This window comes from Bradysia coprophila, chromosome IV (assembly GCF_014529535.1).
Source record: "Bradysia coprophila strain Holo2 chromosome IV, BU_Bcop_v1, whole genome shotgun sequence".
Taxonomy (NCBI): domain Eukaryota; kingdom Metazoa; phylum Arthropoda; class Insecta; order Diptera; family Sciaridae; genus Bradysia; species Bradysia coprophila.
The window spans coordinates 9,940,379-9,957,198 of NC_050738.1; the positions used below are offsets into that span (position 1 = coordinate 9,940,379).

At 35.3% G+C, this 16,820-nt stretch overlaps 1 long non-coding RNA gene across 1 annotated transcript; it reads left to right on the forward strand.

Annotated features, from left to right (window-relative positions):
* Positions 1-9,532: 9,532 nt before the first annotated feature.
* LOC119066145 lies at positions 9,533-16,410 on the forward strand. Its single transcript, XR_005085706.1, has 3 exons — positions 9,533-9,703; positions 12,625-12,630; positions 16,398-16,410. It is a non-coding gene; the product is annotated as an uncharacterized LOC119066145 (long non-coding RNA).
* Positions 16,411-16,820: the final 410 nt, after the last annotated feature.

Consider the following 16,820-nt stretch of genomic DNA (forward strand, 5'->3'; position numbering starts at 1 on the left):
ACGCCAGGCTTCACTGCGGACGAATTCAATGCTCACCTGACGGCAAGCAGCGATTGTGCTGTTGCACCATCGAGTGCTACTGGTGTGCGGGATGCACCAGGCCAAGGATTTGAGTTTAGTTTTTCGTGTGTGGGTAGCCTGGATGTGGTTAGGGCGATTAGGTCGATCAAGTCTACCTCGCTGGGTCTGGATGGTGTGCCGCTGGTCTTCATTAGGATGATATTGCCTTTCGTTTTGCCCGTGCTGACACATATCGTCAACAGCTGCTTCACTTTTTCGTCGGTCCCACATGCGTGGAAATTGTCCAAAGTGCTCCCCGTCCATAAGAAAACCAGGTCTCGAGGCCTCGACGATTTTCGGCCGATCAGTATTTTGCCCTGCCTGTCTAAGGTTTTCGAGATTTTGGCCAAGGAGCAGATTACGGCGTGTCTTGATTCTAATAGGCTTCTCGACGATTACCAGTCTGGGCTTAGACCACATCACAGTACTCGCGCGGCTCTTTTGAGAGTGTCGGATTACATACGGAAGTCGTTTGACAGGAAGCTCATGACCGTTATGGTGCTCTTGGATTTTTCAAAGGCTTTCGATTCCTTGCATCATGGTAAGCTGCTTCGTAAGCTTGCTTCGAACTTCGGTTTTTCGTCCTCTGCTGTGAGCCTTATGCGTTCCTACCTGTCGAATCGCTTCCAGTCTGTTTGCATCGATGGTTATTTCTCCGAATTGGCTGAGATTCGGTCCGGGATACCTCAAGGTTCGGTCTTGGGTCCGTTGTTGTTCTCAATGTATATCAATGACCTGCCGAGCTGCATTAGATTTGCATCGCACCACATGTTTGCTGATGACGTTCAGTTGATGTACTCCAGTCCCAAAGATACGGTCAATCAGGCCGTTTTTCGTGTCAATCAAGACCTATACGCAGTCGATCGCTGGGCTCGTGAAAACTCCTTGAAACTAAATGCCAAGAAGTCTCAAGTTATCCTGTTTGAGGATTCTAGATCCTTGTCGCCTAGCCGACTTCCTCCCGTCCTTCTCGGTGGTATAGTCATCCCGTATGTAGACAAGGTTCTGAACCTTGGGCTTGTTATGGATAAGAGGCTGACCTTTAAAGACCAAGTGCGCGAGATTTGCTCGAAGGTCTTTGCCAGGCTTCGTAGCCTATGGCACCATAGCCACGTGTTCTCTCGGAAGGTTCGGATGATGCTGATCAAGTCGCCCGTGCTGCCTGCCTTTACGTATTGTGACTCGGTTTACTCGACCAATTTATCTTCCGCTGATGCTAGGTCATTGGGTGGTGCTTTTAGTGCCTGTGTCCGTTTTGTCTCTGGATTGAGGCGCTACGACAGCACTCGTGATCGCGTCGACGAGTTGTTAGGGTGTGATATTAGGACGTATCTGAAGCGTCGGCGTTGCTCGTTCATGCATGGCCTTGTTCTTTCTCGTGAGCCGGGATTTCTCTTTGATAAGCTGACCGAGGGGAGGTCAGGACGTAGCCGCCAGTACGTCATTCCGAGGCATGTTTCGACCCAATATGGCCGGTCGTTCTTTGTGAGGACTGTAGCTGACTATAACGCGATTCCCGTCGGAGTGAAGATGCTTAGCTCTGTGTCGAGGTTCTCCAACGCATGTCGAGATCACGTACGTCCCCATTGAGTCAAAAACGCTTTGCACACGGGGTTTGCTTGTCGGCTCTGTGACTGGAGTCCTTCGTTTCAAGATTATTATTTCTTTTCTTTATATAATGAATGTTTCTGCGTTGCTTGCGGGCGTGGTGTCTGGTAGCACCGTAGGTGAGTTTATTTGTTCATTTATACTCTGAACTAAAAATCTTATTTTCCCATTTAATGCCGTCACTTGCTATTTTTTTTTTATATTTTTGTATCTCAATGTTTATCTTTGTTATGTTTAATTTTCGATAGAGAGAGTTGAATAGTGTTTGTTAAATCGAAAGGATATTTGTACAAGGTTTTTCCTTTTTGTCCTGCTGAATAAAGTTGAATTGAATTGAATTGAATTTTTGGTCATATCTCCCCGAGACCGCATTTAACAATGACCTCATATTGGTGTCAAACTACGCGTCTTGTCATTAGCATTCAGCAAAAAAAAAGTTTAGTGAAATCGGTTCAGGTTTCGTGAAATTAACTAGAATTTTCAAAAATTTTCTGAAAACAAGCATACATTTTTATGGTGGTATCTCCCCGAGATTTTTGGCCACCGACCTAATATGTGGCTTAAACGACGCGTCTGGTCCACAGCTTTCAAGGAAAAACGAGCCGTCAGAACAGTCGGAGCGTTTGCTGCGACTGAGCCCCGTACAAACCCGTACATCTATTGCGTACGTGACCCTAGTTCGTCCGTCGCCCTACTCTTACCGTAAACCTACTGCGCCCGTAAACGTCGGTAAAGTAAAATTCTTATGAAATGTGTATGTCTTAAAAATTGCGCGTAGCGCAATTACGAAGCCCCGTACGACGTTCCTTTTAAATGTAACACAAATTTCGAATTGACCTAAAATTTTAATTTATTGAGTATAAATACAGATAGGGCTTAGTATCGGCCCCAGTCCGAGGATCCAAATTTAATTTTTTTTTTCAACTATTCGGTGTTCGATTACCTTCCAAATGAAACAAAAAATACGAAAAACGGATGAAATTTGCTCGAGTTATATGTAAAATACACATAGGGCCCTAGTAGCGACCTTAGTCCAAGGACCCAAACTTAATTTTTTTTTCAACAACATTCTATTCGGTGTTCGATTATCTTTCAAATGAAACAAAAATTACGAAAAACGGATGAAATTTACTCGAGTTGTATGTAAAATACACATAGGGCCCTAGTAGCGGCCTTAGTCCGAGGACCCAAAATTAATTTTTTTTTCAACAACATTCTATTCGGCCTTTGATTACCTTCCAAATGACACAAAAATTACGAAAAACGAATGAAATTTACTCGAGTTCAGTGTAAAATACACATAGGGCCCTAGTAGTGGCCTTAGTCCAAGGACCCAAATTTAATTTTTTTTCAACAACATTCTATTCGGCCTTTGATTACCTTCCAAATGAAACAAAAATTACGAAAAACGGATGAAATTTGCTCGAGCTATATGTAAAATACACATAGGGCCCTAGTAGCGGCCTTAGTCCAAGGACCCAAATTTATTTTTTTTTTCAACAACATTCTATTCGGTGTTCGATTACCTTCCAAATGAAACAAAAAATACGAAAAACGGATGAAATTTGCTCGAGTTATATGTAAAATACACATAGGGCCCTAGTAGCGACCTTAGTCCAAGGACCCAAACTTAATTTTTTTTTTCAACAACATTCTATTCGGTGTTCGATTATCTTTCAAATGAAACAAAAATTACGAAAAACGGATGAAATTTACTCTAGTTATATGTAAAATACACATAGGGCCCTAGTAGCGGCCTTAGTCCGAGGACCCAAATTAAATTTTTTTTCAACAACATTCTATTCGGCCTTTGATTACCTTCCAAATGACACAAAAATTACGAAAAACGAATGAAATTTACTCGAGTTCAATGTAAAATACACATAGGGCCCTAGTAGTGGCCTTAGTCCAAGGACCCAAATTTAATTTTTTTTCAACAACATTCTATTCGGCCTTTGATTACCTTCCAAATGAAACAAAAATTACGAAAAACGGATGAAATTTGCTCGAGCTATATGTAAAATACACATAGGGCCCTAGTAGCGGCCTTAGTCCAAGGACCCAAATTTATTTTTTTTTTCAACAACATTCTATTCGGTGTTCGATTACCTTCCAAATGAAACAAAAAATACGAAAAACGGATGAAATTTGCTCGAGTTATATGTAAAATACACATAGGGCCCTAGTAGCGACCTTAGTCCAAGGACCCAAACTTAATTTTTTTTTTCAACAACATTCTATTCGGTGTTCGATTATCTTTCAAATGAAACAAAAATTACGAAAAACGGATGAAATTTACTCGAGTTATATGTAAAATACACATAGGGCCCTAGTAGCGGCCTTAGTCCGAGGACCCAAATTAAATTTTTTTTCAACAACATTCTATTCGGCCTTTGATTACCTTCCAAATGACACAAAAATTACGAAAAACGAATGAAATTTACTTGAGTTCTATGTAAAATACACATAGGGCCCTAGTAGCTTTTCACTTCTAAGGCCCTAACTCACGGTCCACTCACCCGATTTTAAAAAACTTTTTTTTCCTGGATTGGTATTGACAATACCTATCATTTGCCGTGTCATTTACATTTCCTTCGTTTATTTTGCCATAAATATCACCAAAAGACCTTAAATCACTTAGGTGGCCCTAACTCACGAAGGGCCGACCCGAATATGCCCATCTTCGAACTTAGCCTCACTATTTTGACTATCTTTCAGGGAAAAAAAAAATATTTGAAATCGGATTTGATTTACTCAAGATATCGACGTGACGGACAGACGGACAGACGGACAGACGGCCCAAATTTTTATTGCGGATTCGTTATCTATGAACATAGGCAAACACTTTGCCCTTACCGTCTGCTTCGAATTCCATCAATTACACACGGCATCGTAATCCTATAAGCCCCTTCGTACTTCGTACGGGGCTAAAAAGTTTGCCGAAATCGCATTTCAATTGGTGAAAATATTTCGAACAGTCACAAATTAGCTAGAATTACCCATAAACACTTTTAATTGTTTCTGTGGATCAGCTGAAAGCAAATTCATGCTGAAATTTAACTACCTCAAACTATAACAATATCTGTTTCAGTTTTATAATTAAAAGCAACATTGTCTACGAAGCAAATATTTTGTGAAAGAATCAGCTTCGAAGAAATGAAAATCTTGTACTTCATTAGCTTTAACACACACTTCTCCAATATAAATCATCATTAACTTGAGACCATCGTTTATGTTTGTCGTTGTTGTCGAAAACAGATGACGCTTCTAAAAGATTTCTTGTCCATTACCGATGTCCACAGTACCTAATCTAGATTAGGTTGAAGCCAGACAAGATATGCATTCAAAGTTTATAACTCCGTTCAGTGTAGAATGTCCTTTGCCTCAAAAATTACTATAAAACGGCTCTACATCTAAAAATGTTGCATTAAATTCAGAACATAACCGGACACAAATTAAGAGAATTTTCTGCTGAAGTACATATCACTAGTGTTAAATACTTCAAGACACAAAATGTCCTGTTGGCAGAACAGAATGTGAAATAGATAACACCAGTTGAATAGCTATACAAATAATGTATTTCAACAGTAAAAGGTTTGACTGTGTCCTGAATAGAATAGAATGCGAATATAATGAATTTTCACTTCTTTGCATTACTACAATCGTAGTAAATATACCGAATGGAAAGCGAATACTGGAATCGTAGGTTACGTTGGATGCTGCGAAAGTAATTCATTACATGCGGTTACAATTTTGTGATAGAGGCAAACTCACTCGTGTGTTTTTGAGCAAAAAGCTTCGGTGGCTTCGGTGACTGCCTTTTCGAAAAATGTAGAGTAAGTTTATCCGAGCCGAAGAAGAATGTTCAAAAATACACGAGGGAGTTTCACAATTGTTTTCGAATGAATTAATCCAATATATTCTGTTTTTATGCCTACCACATGCGAAAGTTATATTTTATATGAAAATTCACAATAAAATGAACCGAAAATTTTCACCAGTAATCGATTATTTTCGCAAGTTGCAAATTGCTATGGAATGTTCAACTTTCGCATGGGGCATGTAGTAAAATATTTGTTTGAAAATTATTTTAAAATTAAAATTTGTCTTTGAATTTTTTTTTATTTGTAAACAAAGAATTTATTTTAACATCGCATTGCATATAGAACTTGATGTAGTGTAGAATCGAAAATATATTCGCATTCCTGGCTCCGAGTTAGTGAGCACCATCTTTAGGTACCCTTGTTTACACAAGTCCGTTTTGAATGACATGGCCCAGCCCTTTGTAACATTCAAAACACAAATAAAACAGAAACAATAATGCTCCTTTTCATGCTATTTAGATAAACAAAAAAAATTCATCAAATGAAAAATATATATTTCCTCGACTCTTTCAAATCACAAAAAAAGGAAAAAAAGAAATGAACGAAAGACTTTAAACGTTCAGTACGAGCACAAACAACAACACAATAACAACGAGGAACGAGCAAAAAACAAAACATTCTTCTTGTTTGCCAAGTATATTTTCATATATACATTAAATGGCTCCTTGATACACATTCATGTCTGAATATGAGCACTTTTATCTTCTCCAATTATCTAAATATTCCTCTGAAAAGTTTTTAAGTTCTTTTAATCAAGATGGCACAAAACGACAAGAAAAATAGTATGGTAAAATGTCTTGGAACCTAAAAATAAATTTTCTAAGAGTCCAGTTTTCTTTTCATCTTATTTTTTTTCTTCTTCTTTTCATTTTCAAAACATATATGCTCGATGTTCTGTGCTATTATCTCATTGTTTACAACATATAAAAAACGATAATATCGCTTGGGCTAAATCGTTTTATTTGATACAAAATAGGCTATTAAGGGGGATTATTTACTGCGAATAGAGACGTTTTGGGTTATCATTTTGTTTTATATGTTCGGACACAGAGAGACACAGAGGAAGAGAGAGAGAGAGCACTAACACTGAATTCTAAATGTTATTTATGTGCATTACAAATTTCTCTTATCTGTTTCTTATCTCATTTGATTTTGTACATGGAAAAACAAGAATAAATTTGTTATCTGATGGAGTCTGATGACTGGTTAGACAAGGAAGTTGCTAATAGAAGCAGGGAAACAATATTAACTATAAAAATGCAATATTATGTTAAACCTAGACACCGTAATAGCTTAGTTAACTTTTGCATGTAAATGAGAAATTATGCGTTTTAATATTTCGATTTTTTTTTTCATTAATGCGTTGCCCTATTAAAAAGGGGCGCTAACTTTCGAAAGTATAATTACGAACAATATGGTTCAAGATTTTTAATATCCTTATTCTGAAACTGAATCCGCCAGTTTCCTTTGCTGAATTAAATATTTTGTAACACAAGAATATAACGCGCTAAAACAACAACAACAACTAAAACATAAAACCGCCCAGAGGGAATGGATTAATGGATATTAATTTTCATGCATAAAATATCGATAAATGTATAATGCAAAAAAAACCGTAACATGTGCAGGTAAAAAGGTTATAGAGGTGAGGATGTGGTTGATGGGTTTTTACAATTTTTATGGAGTTCGTAAACAATTTTTAGCGGGCTCTTAATTTTAAAGATTATGAGCTTTCTCATGTGAAAGTCTTTGCAAAACTTTATTGAAGTCAGCTCCGTCTTTTCTCCGTCTTTGGTTTAGATATAAAAAGAAAAAGTTTTTTTTTTGCATCTTCTGATGAAATGTGTGCTACTTTGCCTTTACAAGCCATATGAAATTTTGAATTTGTTGAATGAGCTTTGTATACACCCAATAGCTTTTAGTTGGAAATTTAAGGAAATCATTTCGTTGGATGTTCACGAAAAGGAACAACTTACCCAGTCCCAGCAATAATCTAAAATGGATATCACAATTTTACTATTTTCCGCTAATTAACACAACTTTTCTTAAAGTGGCCTCAAAGTCGTCCGGTTTCGTTCCGTTTTGCCTCCGTGTACGTGACAGTTGTCATTTCAAACAAGATGCTCGACTGTGTGAAATGCTAACTGTCATGTTACACGGAGGCAAAACGGAATGAAAACGGATGACTGTGAATTCAGACTTACTTAAGCTGCACTAGTTGTGCATTAGAACCGTATAAAATATTGGATTGGCGCCATCCCAGGGGAAAATTGTTTTTTTTAATGTATCAATAGAATGAGACAAATGAGACAGACAGCTCCGTGAAGCAGTCCATCTTGCTCTATTCAACGCGTAGATTTACTTAGCCAAATTTCACAATCCACTTGCTAAAAAGTGGAAACCGACTTATTTTCTGATTTGAGAGTTGTTATGGTTACACAAATATTTCGTTCAACAAATGTAAATCTAGATTTCAATTTTTTGAATTTGTTTTAGGCCGCTACCTGCAATGAAACTAATATATATCGAGCTTGGATTTTCATTTGTAAGGTGAAATTTATGTGGAAACAATTCCAAACCACAACAACTACCTAATCAGAAAAAGACATATCCCCCTTTCTACTAGAGGGTTCTTTTTTAAATTATCTAAAAAAAATGTTTTTTTTGTATGCTTCCATGCGGTTTACGCGTTATAAACTCACTTATTAATCATGAAAACTGCGTACTACGTACACATAAATCAATTGACTTGTTGGAAATTTTTGCTGCCATCGAGTCCTTAACGTCATTAATTTATAAAAAAATTTCACTTATGCATGGTATTTTGTGCATCATAATCGATGTTCGATGTTGAACATTTTGCAAACTCAAAAAAATTGTTTTGTAAAAAAAATGGAATATTCAATCATTTTTGTTTAAAATTAATTAAGCGCACACATCAATGAAATAACTGAACTTAGGTCAATTTTTGCTTCAATGTGAAATCGATATTTTTTTGCTGAAACTACTTGACGCGTTCCCATTTTTTAAAATAAATTATTTATTTGAATTTTATATATTTTTAATTTAAATAGGGTGTACGATTGGGAACGATTATGTTGTTGATCGCTTAGGCAATATTTCGATTTGCTTTCGGTTAAAGAAAATCCTAAAACATACTCCGAAGAAAATGCAAGTTAGGAAAGCAAATGTGCTTTTTACGTATGGTAACATCCACAGATAAAAAAATGAGATTAAAATTTTAAGATCCAAGGGGATTAAACAATGATATTATGGATTACCGAAAAAATAATAATTAAAACTTTAGATTTTCAGGGAATTCAGATTTTAGAAAGTTCTTCGAGTAAAAAGTTAGTTCTAACCCAGTCAACAATTTGTCCCACGAAATGTACATACATTGCCATCGGAAAATGGGCCCATCACACCGAATGCGCTATGACTTCCGAACATTTAATGGCTATTTTATTTCACACTAGCGGGAAGTTTTTCACATATTTTTGGTGCAAATTCGTCACACTAAATGTCCACCGAATGTACATTATATGTTCAATTGATGTGGTCCAGTAACCTTCACTTTAACTGGTCCTGAAACTGATCCACAATTATTGTCCATTAAGAGTACAATAGGTGTACCTTCAATGGACACTAAATGTAATGGACAACGATAAATCAACTTAATAGAGCGTGTGCGATTTTGAGAAAAAAGTTTCATATTTTAATAAAAAGAAGATTTACCATGAAAACCATTGAAAAAAATATTTAATTGAAAAATATTGTTGCCATCCCGATGCCATCCCACTTATTAGAATGAATTAGAATGGTTCGGATATCCTTTTATTTTTATTCAAATTACAGCTTTTAAAGTGCGATATAAAATCAAGCAGACATTTTTCAGATATTCTGTTTACACTTTTGTTCTACAGAATAATAATCTACATCAATTCAAAATAAATTATTTATACTGCACACGGTCTATTCTTAAAAATAATTTTTCTTCTAATTTCTTTCTTATTTTTGCCAACTTTTGTACATTTTTTGTGATGGAGTTTTCTTAGTTTTCCTGAGTTTCCACGATTTTCACCAAGTTTTTCGAAGTGCTTGTGTGTGTGCTGAAATTAGAGAACTAGAACCATTAAGTTTTTTTATAACGCGTAAAATTCCAATTTTTAGAGTTTTTGGTGTAAAGTAAACTCCTTTAAACGTGCAAATATAATTTTACCAAATTTTTAGGTGGGTGGTCAAAATATTTCGGTAAAACTATTTTTTTTTGATTCAATGAATTTAATGGGATTAAAAATTCTCAGAATCAGAAACATATTTTAGACTAGCGAGATTTAAGATTGACCAACGGTTCAAAAGATTAGAGACTTACTAAAGACTGAAAACGTTTTGGATCCTGAACTAAAGTCGCGAAAGATTAAAATGGAATTCACCTAGAACCTAAAGATTTGGTGTTAAAAAATTATATTTTAATTCAAAAACAATTCGGTCAAATCGGCTTATTAGGATATAATTAGTAAAAGAGGAATGACAAGGTATAAGCTAAACCTAGGCGGGATCAGCAAAGTTAGTCGAACATTGAGCATTTACTGAATTTTTTGTTTATTAGATTTTTTTACTTTGAAAACAGCTCTCCACCGAGTACTTTTAACTCATTATCAAAAAAATTCTCTATGAGACTACCTGTTCAAACATACATGACATTTTACGCCATGATTTGTCGATTTTTTTTTGCAAAGAAAATTGAAATTTTTGGTCAGAAAGTACTAGAAGAGCTGCCCGAGTGAAGACGTAGATCAACAACGTTCGAATGGTATGTTATAGCTCGCTTCTAAGCTATTAACTACAGTTAGTAGTAATGCCTTCGGTTCCCGAATGCCCGAGATATCAGCCAGCAGTGTGCAACCTCGCGCTCCGACCTCGAAAATCAAAAATCAGCCTAGCAGGAATTGCAATTTCTGATATTTTTTTTGCTGGCTCAGATTCCTTGTTCAATTCTTAGTACAGCCTGGGGTCAGACCTTTTAAAATAAAAACGAAATGAAAATACGATCCACTCTAACGGGCAACTACGACGTCGTTTACCTTAATTGCTGCACTCACAATCACAATTTAATTAATTTTGAAGTCAGTCCAGCAAACATTACAACAATAAAAACCAATCAACTTTGATAATTACTTGGCATTTCATTAAATCAACTGTATCTATTCATACGAATACTTATAGCTATGGTAAAATCCAAATTTCCTGCTATTGACAAAATTTTAAAACAACAGCGAACATAAAAGCTTTATTTTAAAACCGTGCTGAATAATACAGTTCCATATTCGGTAACATCGTCACACCGTAAGCATGATGCATAAGTTTGTATGTACTAGCAGTATTATGTACAAATTAGAGCTGTATGCCGGAGATGATGTACACCACCGATGATGTGGAACTCTTTTTTTGTCATTTTACTCCTTATTAAAAATAGCGCCACGGTCCCGTTAAAATTATGAACATTGTTACCGACTGGAATTCTGCGAAAGAGAGCAATTTTCGATGGGTAACAGAAAAGCCCGGGCTATACGAATATTTTTGTTGTAATGTGCTGAATTGCTGTTAAAAAAGTAAACATCGACACAGCTCTCTAATTCCCTATTAAATTGTAAGTCCCGTTTGTAACCTTAGCCCGAGGGGAAAACTACGTGAGCAAATCTTGTTCCATGTATTTGATATTTGTGACTATTGGGGCACTATTTCCTTCTATTTACCCACTTTTTCCTACTATTGGCGTACTATTTCCTTCGATTGGCGCCAATAGCAACTAGCACCTGTCCCACTATTTGCCCACGTAGGTTCCCCCTTGCCTTAGCCTAAACTTAATTCAAAATCAGCTTCTACTTTTTATGGATTTTATTTGTTTCCATCACTTTCAGTGGCGTCTCTTTTTCATTTTACTCGTACGAGTGAGTGCAACGGGTCAATTCAATTTTTATAGATGGTAAAATCTAGTAAATAAATGAATTTAGTAGTAAGAAAACTCATGCTTTTTTTTACGAAGTTTCACGCCCATAGTTCGATAATTTCAACAACTAAAACAAGGATAGAATGTCAGCTTTCAAATGTAACGAATCATTGCTCTTAAGGACATTTAATGCAATATGTTCGACTTCAACGAATTTTATTGGCAACCAACAAAATATAGTTTATTTCTGTATTCTGCAATCGCATGCAGTGCTTCATTTTACGTTGTACAAATCGTTGTGTAATAAAATTACAAACTAACTGCATTTTACTGAGTGTGTCTAGAGTAAAAGTATAAAAATATTATTTTAAAATTTCATTATTAAACGTAGCTAGGAGCCGTATATTATAGCGCAGTGAAAACCTTAAACTGTTTCCAGCATATCAGCGTAATTTACTTGATATTCACATTTTTATATGAAAAAAATTACAAATTATTTCTCTTCTCGTAACACAATTTAGTTGATATTTATACTAAACATGGATATACCGCGTTACATGTGCCCCACTGCCAGGTATAGCGTATTTATTAAAGAAAATTTTCAACTGAGTAACGTATATGAACAAGAACCGACACCGCGTTTCTCGTTTGTTGTGTACTTGTGCTATCATCATTTTGCAACAATTTCCACGAGTATAAATTCAATTTAATCTTATTACAAAGGAAAATGGAAGAACATGAAGCGGTAGACTTTAAATTACGGTTTTCACTGCTTATACAAAAACTAATTTAAAATTCTAACACACAAAACGCTTCATGGTATACACAATATTTTGTAATGATATGAATAGGTATATCAATGCGGTTGCTTCCCGAGTGTTTTGATGAGTGTTGGTTGGTATATCCCCCGCACATATATACATATAATACATATCCTCTATTGGTTTATATAAAATATATATTTAGTTGCGATACAGCGGATGATATGTGTAGAATCATGATGTATATAGATATAGATATATATATATATATCCCATTCGATTGTTCAGTCGTATCCAGTTAGTATAAGACATTTGCGGGAAGAATATCACTTAACGTAAATAAATTGTGAGGACGCATTAGAAAATTGTGCAACTCCTCGAGGTAATTTTGTATATACTTAAGATTCATTCTTGTCTGCCTTTGGTAGGTTCTTTTTCATTTATTTTCCTCTTTTTTATTGTTGTTTAACGTTTTCTCTTATGGGTAATTTTTAAAATTGCTTTTTAAATCTTATTAATTTAGCCGTGCCTTTGCGGTTGAATATATTTTTCTTTCTATATATACCATAATGCAAATTTATCAAGTAGATCCTAATTGAATTTTGCTTGAAATTTAAAGAAATTATTGTAATTGGTTTTGTCAAAATTGTGCCGAGACAATTTTTTATATATTTTGAGCTGAAATGTGATTAAACGACAAAAGTCACTGAAGTTAACCATAATTTTATTGGCTTTAATCGCAACAAAGTGAGCCTTTTGAAGTGTATTCAACGAGGCTTTCAATTTAAATTTCTCAGCATTTCAAATTACGTATGTTGTCTCGTTATTAAGCCACAATTTTTACGTTTTTTTTCTCACATCGAATATGCATGGGACATTTGATCTTTACACTATGTCCGCTTTCGAGTATATTTGCTTCGACTTCGAGTTGTAGACAATAGAAATTAACTGCCGTATAGACTGGTCCTCCTGGTTTGTTTTTGATAGGAGAAGTGAAGCAAAAGTTCACGTATAACAGTGTGCGCGATTACCATAAATATGAATGTGTTAGTGAAACTTTGCATGCATGTTTGGTCAGTGAACTTTTGCTTCAGTAAAATTTGTATAAAAGGCCGGCCTATACTTAGGTCATTGAATACCGCTAGTTGTTCCTTAGTTACTTGTGAACAGCGAAAATAAACTTCTGATGGATAACATTAAATGTCAGTGGTATTTCGGTATGATTTTTAAAGCCTGATAAACAATAAATAAAATAGAAACAAAAAAGAGCAATTATTTGGAAAATTTTAACCAAAAATTCGCAAATAACGGCCATCAGTTCAGAAATAACAATACACAAGAAATGTATCTTTTGAAAACGGAAAGACATCTGTTATCGACAACACATACATCTGTTATCGATGAGCACAGACTAGAGTTCTCTAATATATAGTGAAATGTTTAACAAAACTAAAGAAGTACAAGATTTGATATCTCACTAAGCAATACCTTCAACAAAAGAAGTAACAGATCTTTAAAAAATGATGAACATACTCAAATATGCCTGCAGATTGTGAAAGTTTCAATGAATCAAGAAGATAATTACAAATGTTGATTGACAGTTGTGCTCAACCAACGCACTTCAAGCAAAAGTGGTACTCTAAATAGGGTACTGAAACTTGACAGTGCTCCACACAATATTTTACATTGTAAAAAGAGTGGGGATAACATTACATACAAAATAGTACTCTATTTGGCAGCTGTCATTAATAGCACTTTTGCTTGAAGTGCGTTGACTCAACTCAACAATCCAAAAATTCTAGAAAAGCTTCGAAATCAGTTGGTTCTAGTGCTAGGAAGAGACATAATATTTTTTTGAGATCGCTCAGATATACTTAAATACTATCGAAAAGTGCCATAGTTCTTGTTGCGACCGGCGCGGCTGTAACTACTCATGATTTTGAGTTAGAAACAATTTTCAGCGACAACATTACCCTCTTTAAAAAGTTCAAATTTTAACAACGCACTTGAAGCATGAGTGGTAATCTAAATAGGGTGCTGAAACCGGACACAACTGTAAAACACTGTAAAAAACAATTTTATACAAAATAGCACCCCATTTGACTTACAGAAACTGTGAAATTTTTAACGATAACGATAAAAAATAAGTTTTGAACAGTATCAATAAACGATAAACGAATGCTTTAGGTGGCATGGCGCCTCTTTTTTTTACCTTATAACCTTTTCAGACGGAGAGAATATTACCAATCTGATTTGCGAATCTATTACTTCATTTGATCTTCGTATTATCAACCGAAGGAAACACACAAAATCTGTTACTTCAATAAAATTAACATTGAATTTTGTTGTATAAGCCTTAGACTAACCATACTCTAAGGTATAAGCATCACATCAGCCATTGGTTATCATTTATGTTTCGTCGTTGGTGTAGATGACAGATCTATGATGATAATCAAAATTAAATTTACAATTAAGCTTAACATAACGAATTGTAGTAATGCTGTAATTGCAAAAAAAACGTCTGATGCGCTCCCCTTCTACTTAATGAAAATGACATGGCCATTCAAACTTCAAACGATTATTAAATCGGCATACCTCTCTACTTGAGAGTCTCTAGTCCATTTTTTTGTTGTAAAAGTCGACTTGTCCGCAATTTCGGAATTATTTCTTTCATGTTAATCCTCTATGGTTGTCGCTCTATAAACATTTTCTGCCGGCTATCATTCATTTTATGTCCGTAATACGGGTTCCCATTAAAATCCTAATTATAACATGAACCACTTACGATGCAAACAATGCCTTTTGTGTAATATTTATTAAGTAGAAAATCTGCTCTTCAACCATTCACATCGTGCTATTTCATCACTCTGAAAACATTTTCACCTGACGACGGTTTCAAATAGACATTAATGGCAAACTCTTCGATATTGATAAACTGACGTGTATAACGATTACATCGTTTCCGACACGGTCACGTCGCCTATAAAATTGTGAACATTTTACAAGTAATGAACAGCGACAATGACTGGTTTATTATTACAAGACTGAGCTTAGCACATCGAACAACTGAGTACACTTCTTTGCAATATATTATTATACATGCCCGTAGATTGTGAATGGGTGGAAGGATATTGTTGATCTATCTCATCCACTTCACGCAGCATATATTATATTATGTTCATACCTTTATGCGGCTATATAAAATTTAATTAGCCAAGAGGAACGGTAACAAGATATTGCACCACAGGTAGAAAATAATTGTCTTTTCATATAAAATTCAGCATTGTGTTTCTTGTGGTGGGGTTATAATCGTGACGATGTATACGATCCATCTAAGCCAACGACGGGGTGTTGTTAATAACTTCATGAGTCTGCTGTATTATATTGACTATTTATGCACACACACACAGAGAGAGGTGAATGTGAATGTATTTGAAATGATGGTTAAGCCAGACCCCAGACTTAGGTACCAAAACAATGTATTTGTCAGTCCATGTCTGTTTGTTTTCGAAAGTGTTAAAGGGATATTTTGAATGCTATTTGGTTCAACTGTTATATATATTGTACTAGAGGTGCATACCATGGATTGCTACAAAGATGACTGCTTACAGTTCACATGGGAAATTTATTTCAATTTTCGGAAGACATTAAAGTACAGTGACATCAATGGCGTCAGGTGATTTGAGAATGTGATGATATATGACTGTTGCCGGAAAACATGTTCATGATAGTGTCGGTTGATTCGAATAGCGACAGAGTAGACGACTATAAAAATGAGGCAATCATATCCAAGCACATCACCCTTGATACCACCAGTATATAAACTTTCGGTCTATTACTTCTTTTGATCGAAGTATTCTAAAAGAACTGATTATTGCACAATCTTTTACTTCATTAGTTTTGACACACATTTTAGTACATACGACGATACGTTAGTCAAGACGCAGCTTTTTCGGTCATCGTTGTCGATAATATATGACGTCGTAGTGTGTAAATAACACTACATTTACACTTTGATCATTTACATTTCATGCGGTTACCGACTTGAGGAAATTTCATGCGGTTACCGACTTGAGGAAATGGTGTCACTATTCTACGAAAAAAGTACCACACAAACGAGGAAATGTCTGTGAGTATCTTGACGGATAATTGAAGCACAAATTTCAAATTCAAATATATTTTTGAGCAGCTTCGAGGTTCTCACTAAACTTTTTTTTTACATAATTTATTGTGCTCCTATTTCCCCGAAATCTTCTAATCTAAATGCTTCCAAATGAGACCCATCTTCTCAAAACCATCATTTAATACTCGATAATTAAGACAGTGCCGCTTAGTTATTAACTTTTACTCTGATAAATCGGAATTTAATTAATTAAAATATTTTCCACTCGCAAATGATTTTACCAAAAAATTATACGAAAATCGGAACACTAATCCGAACATCAACTTGAACACCAAAAAAATTCTGTTTGAAGTATTTTTTTTTTGGCTCTTTTATCCTTACTTTCTGTGAAATCTGTGATGTTGTAACAATTCGAAACATCCCCTGCAGCGCCA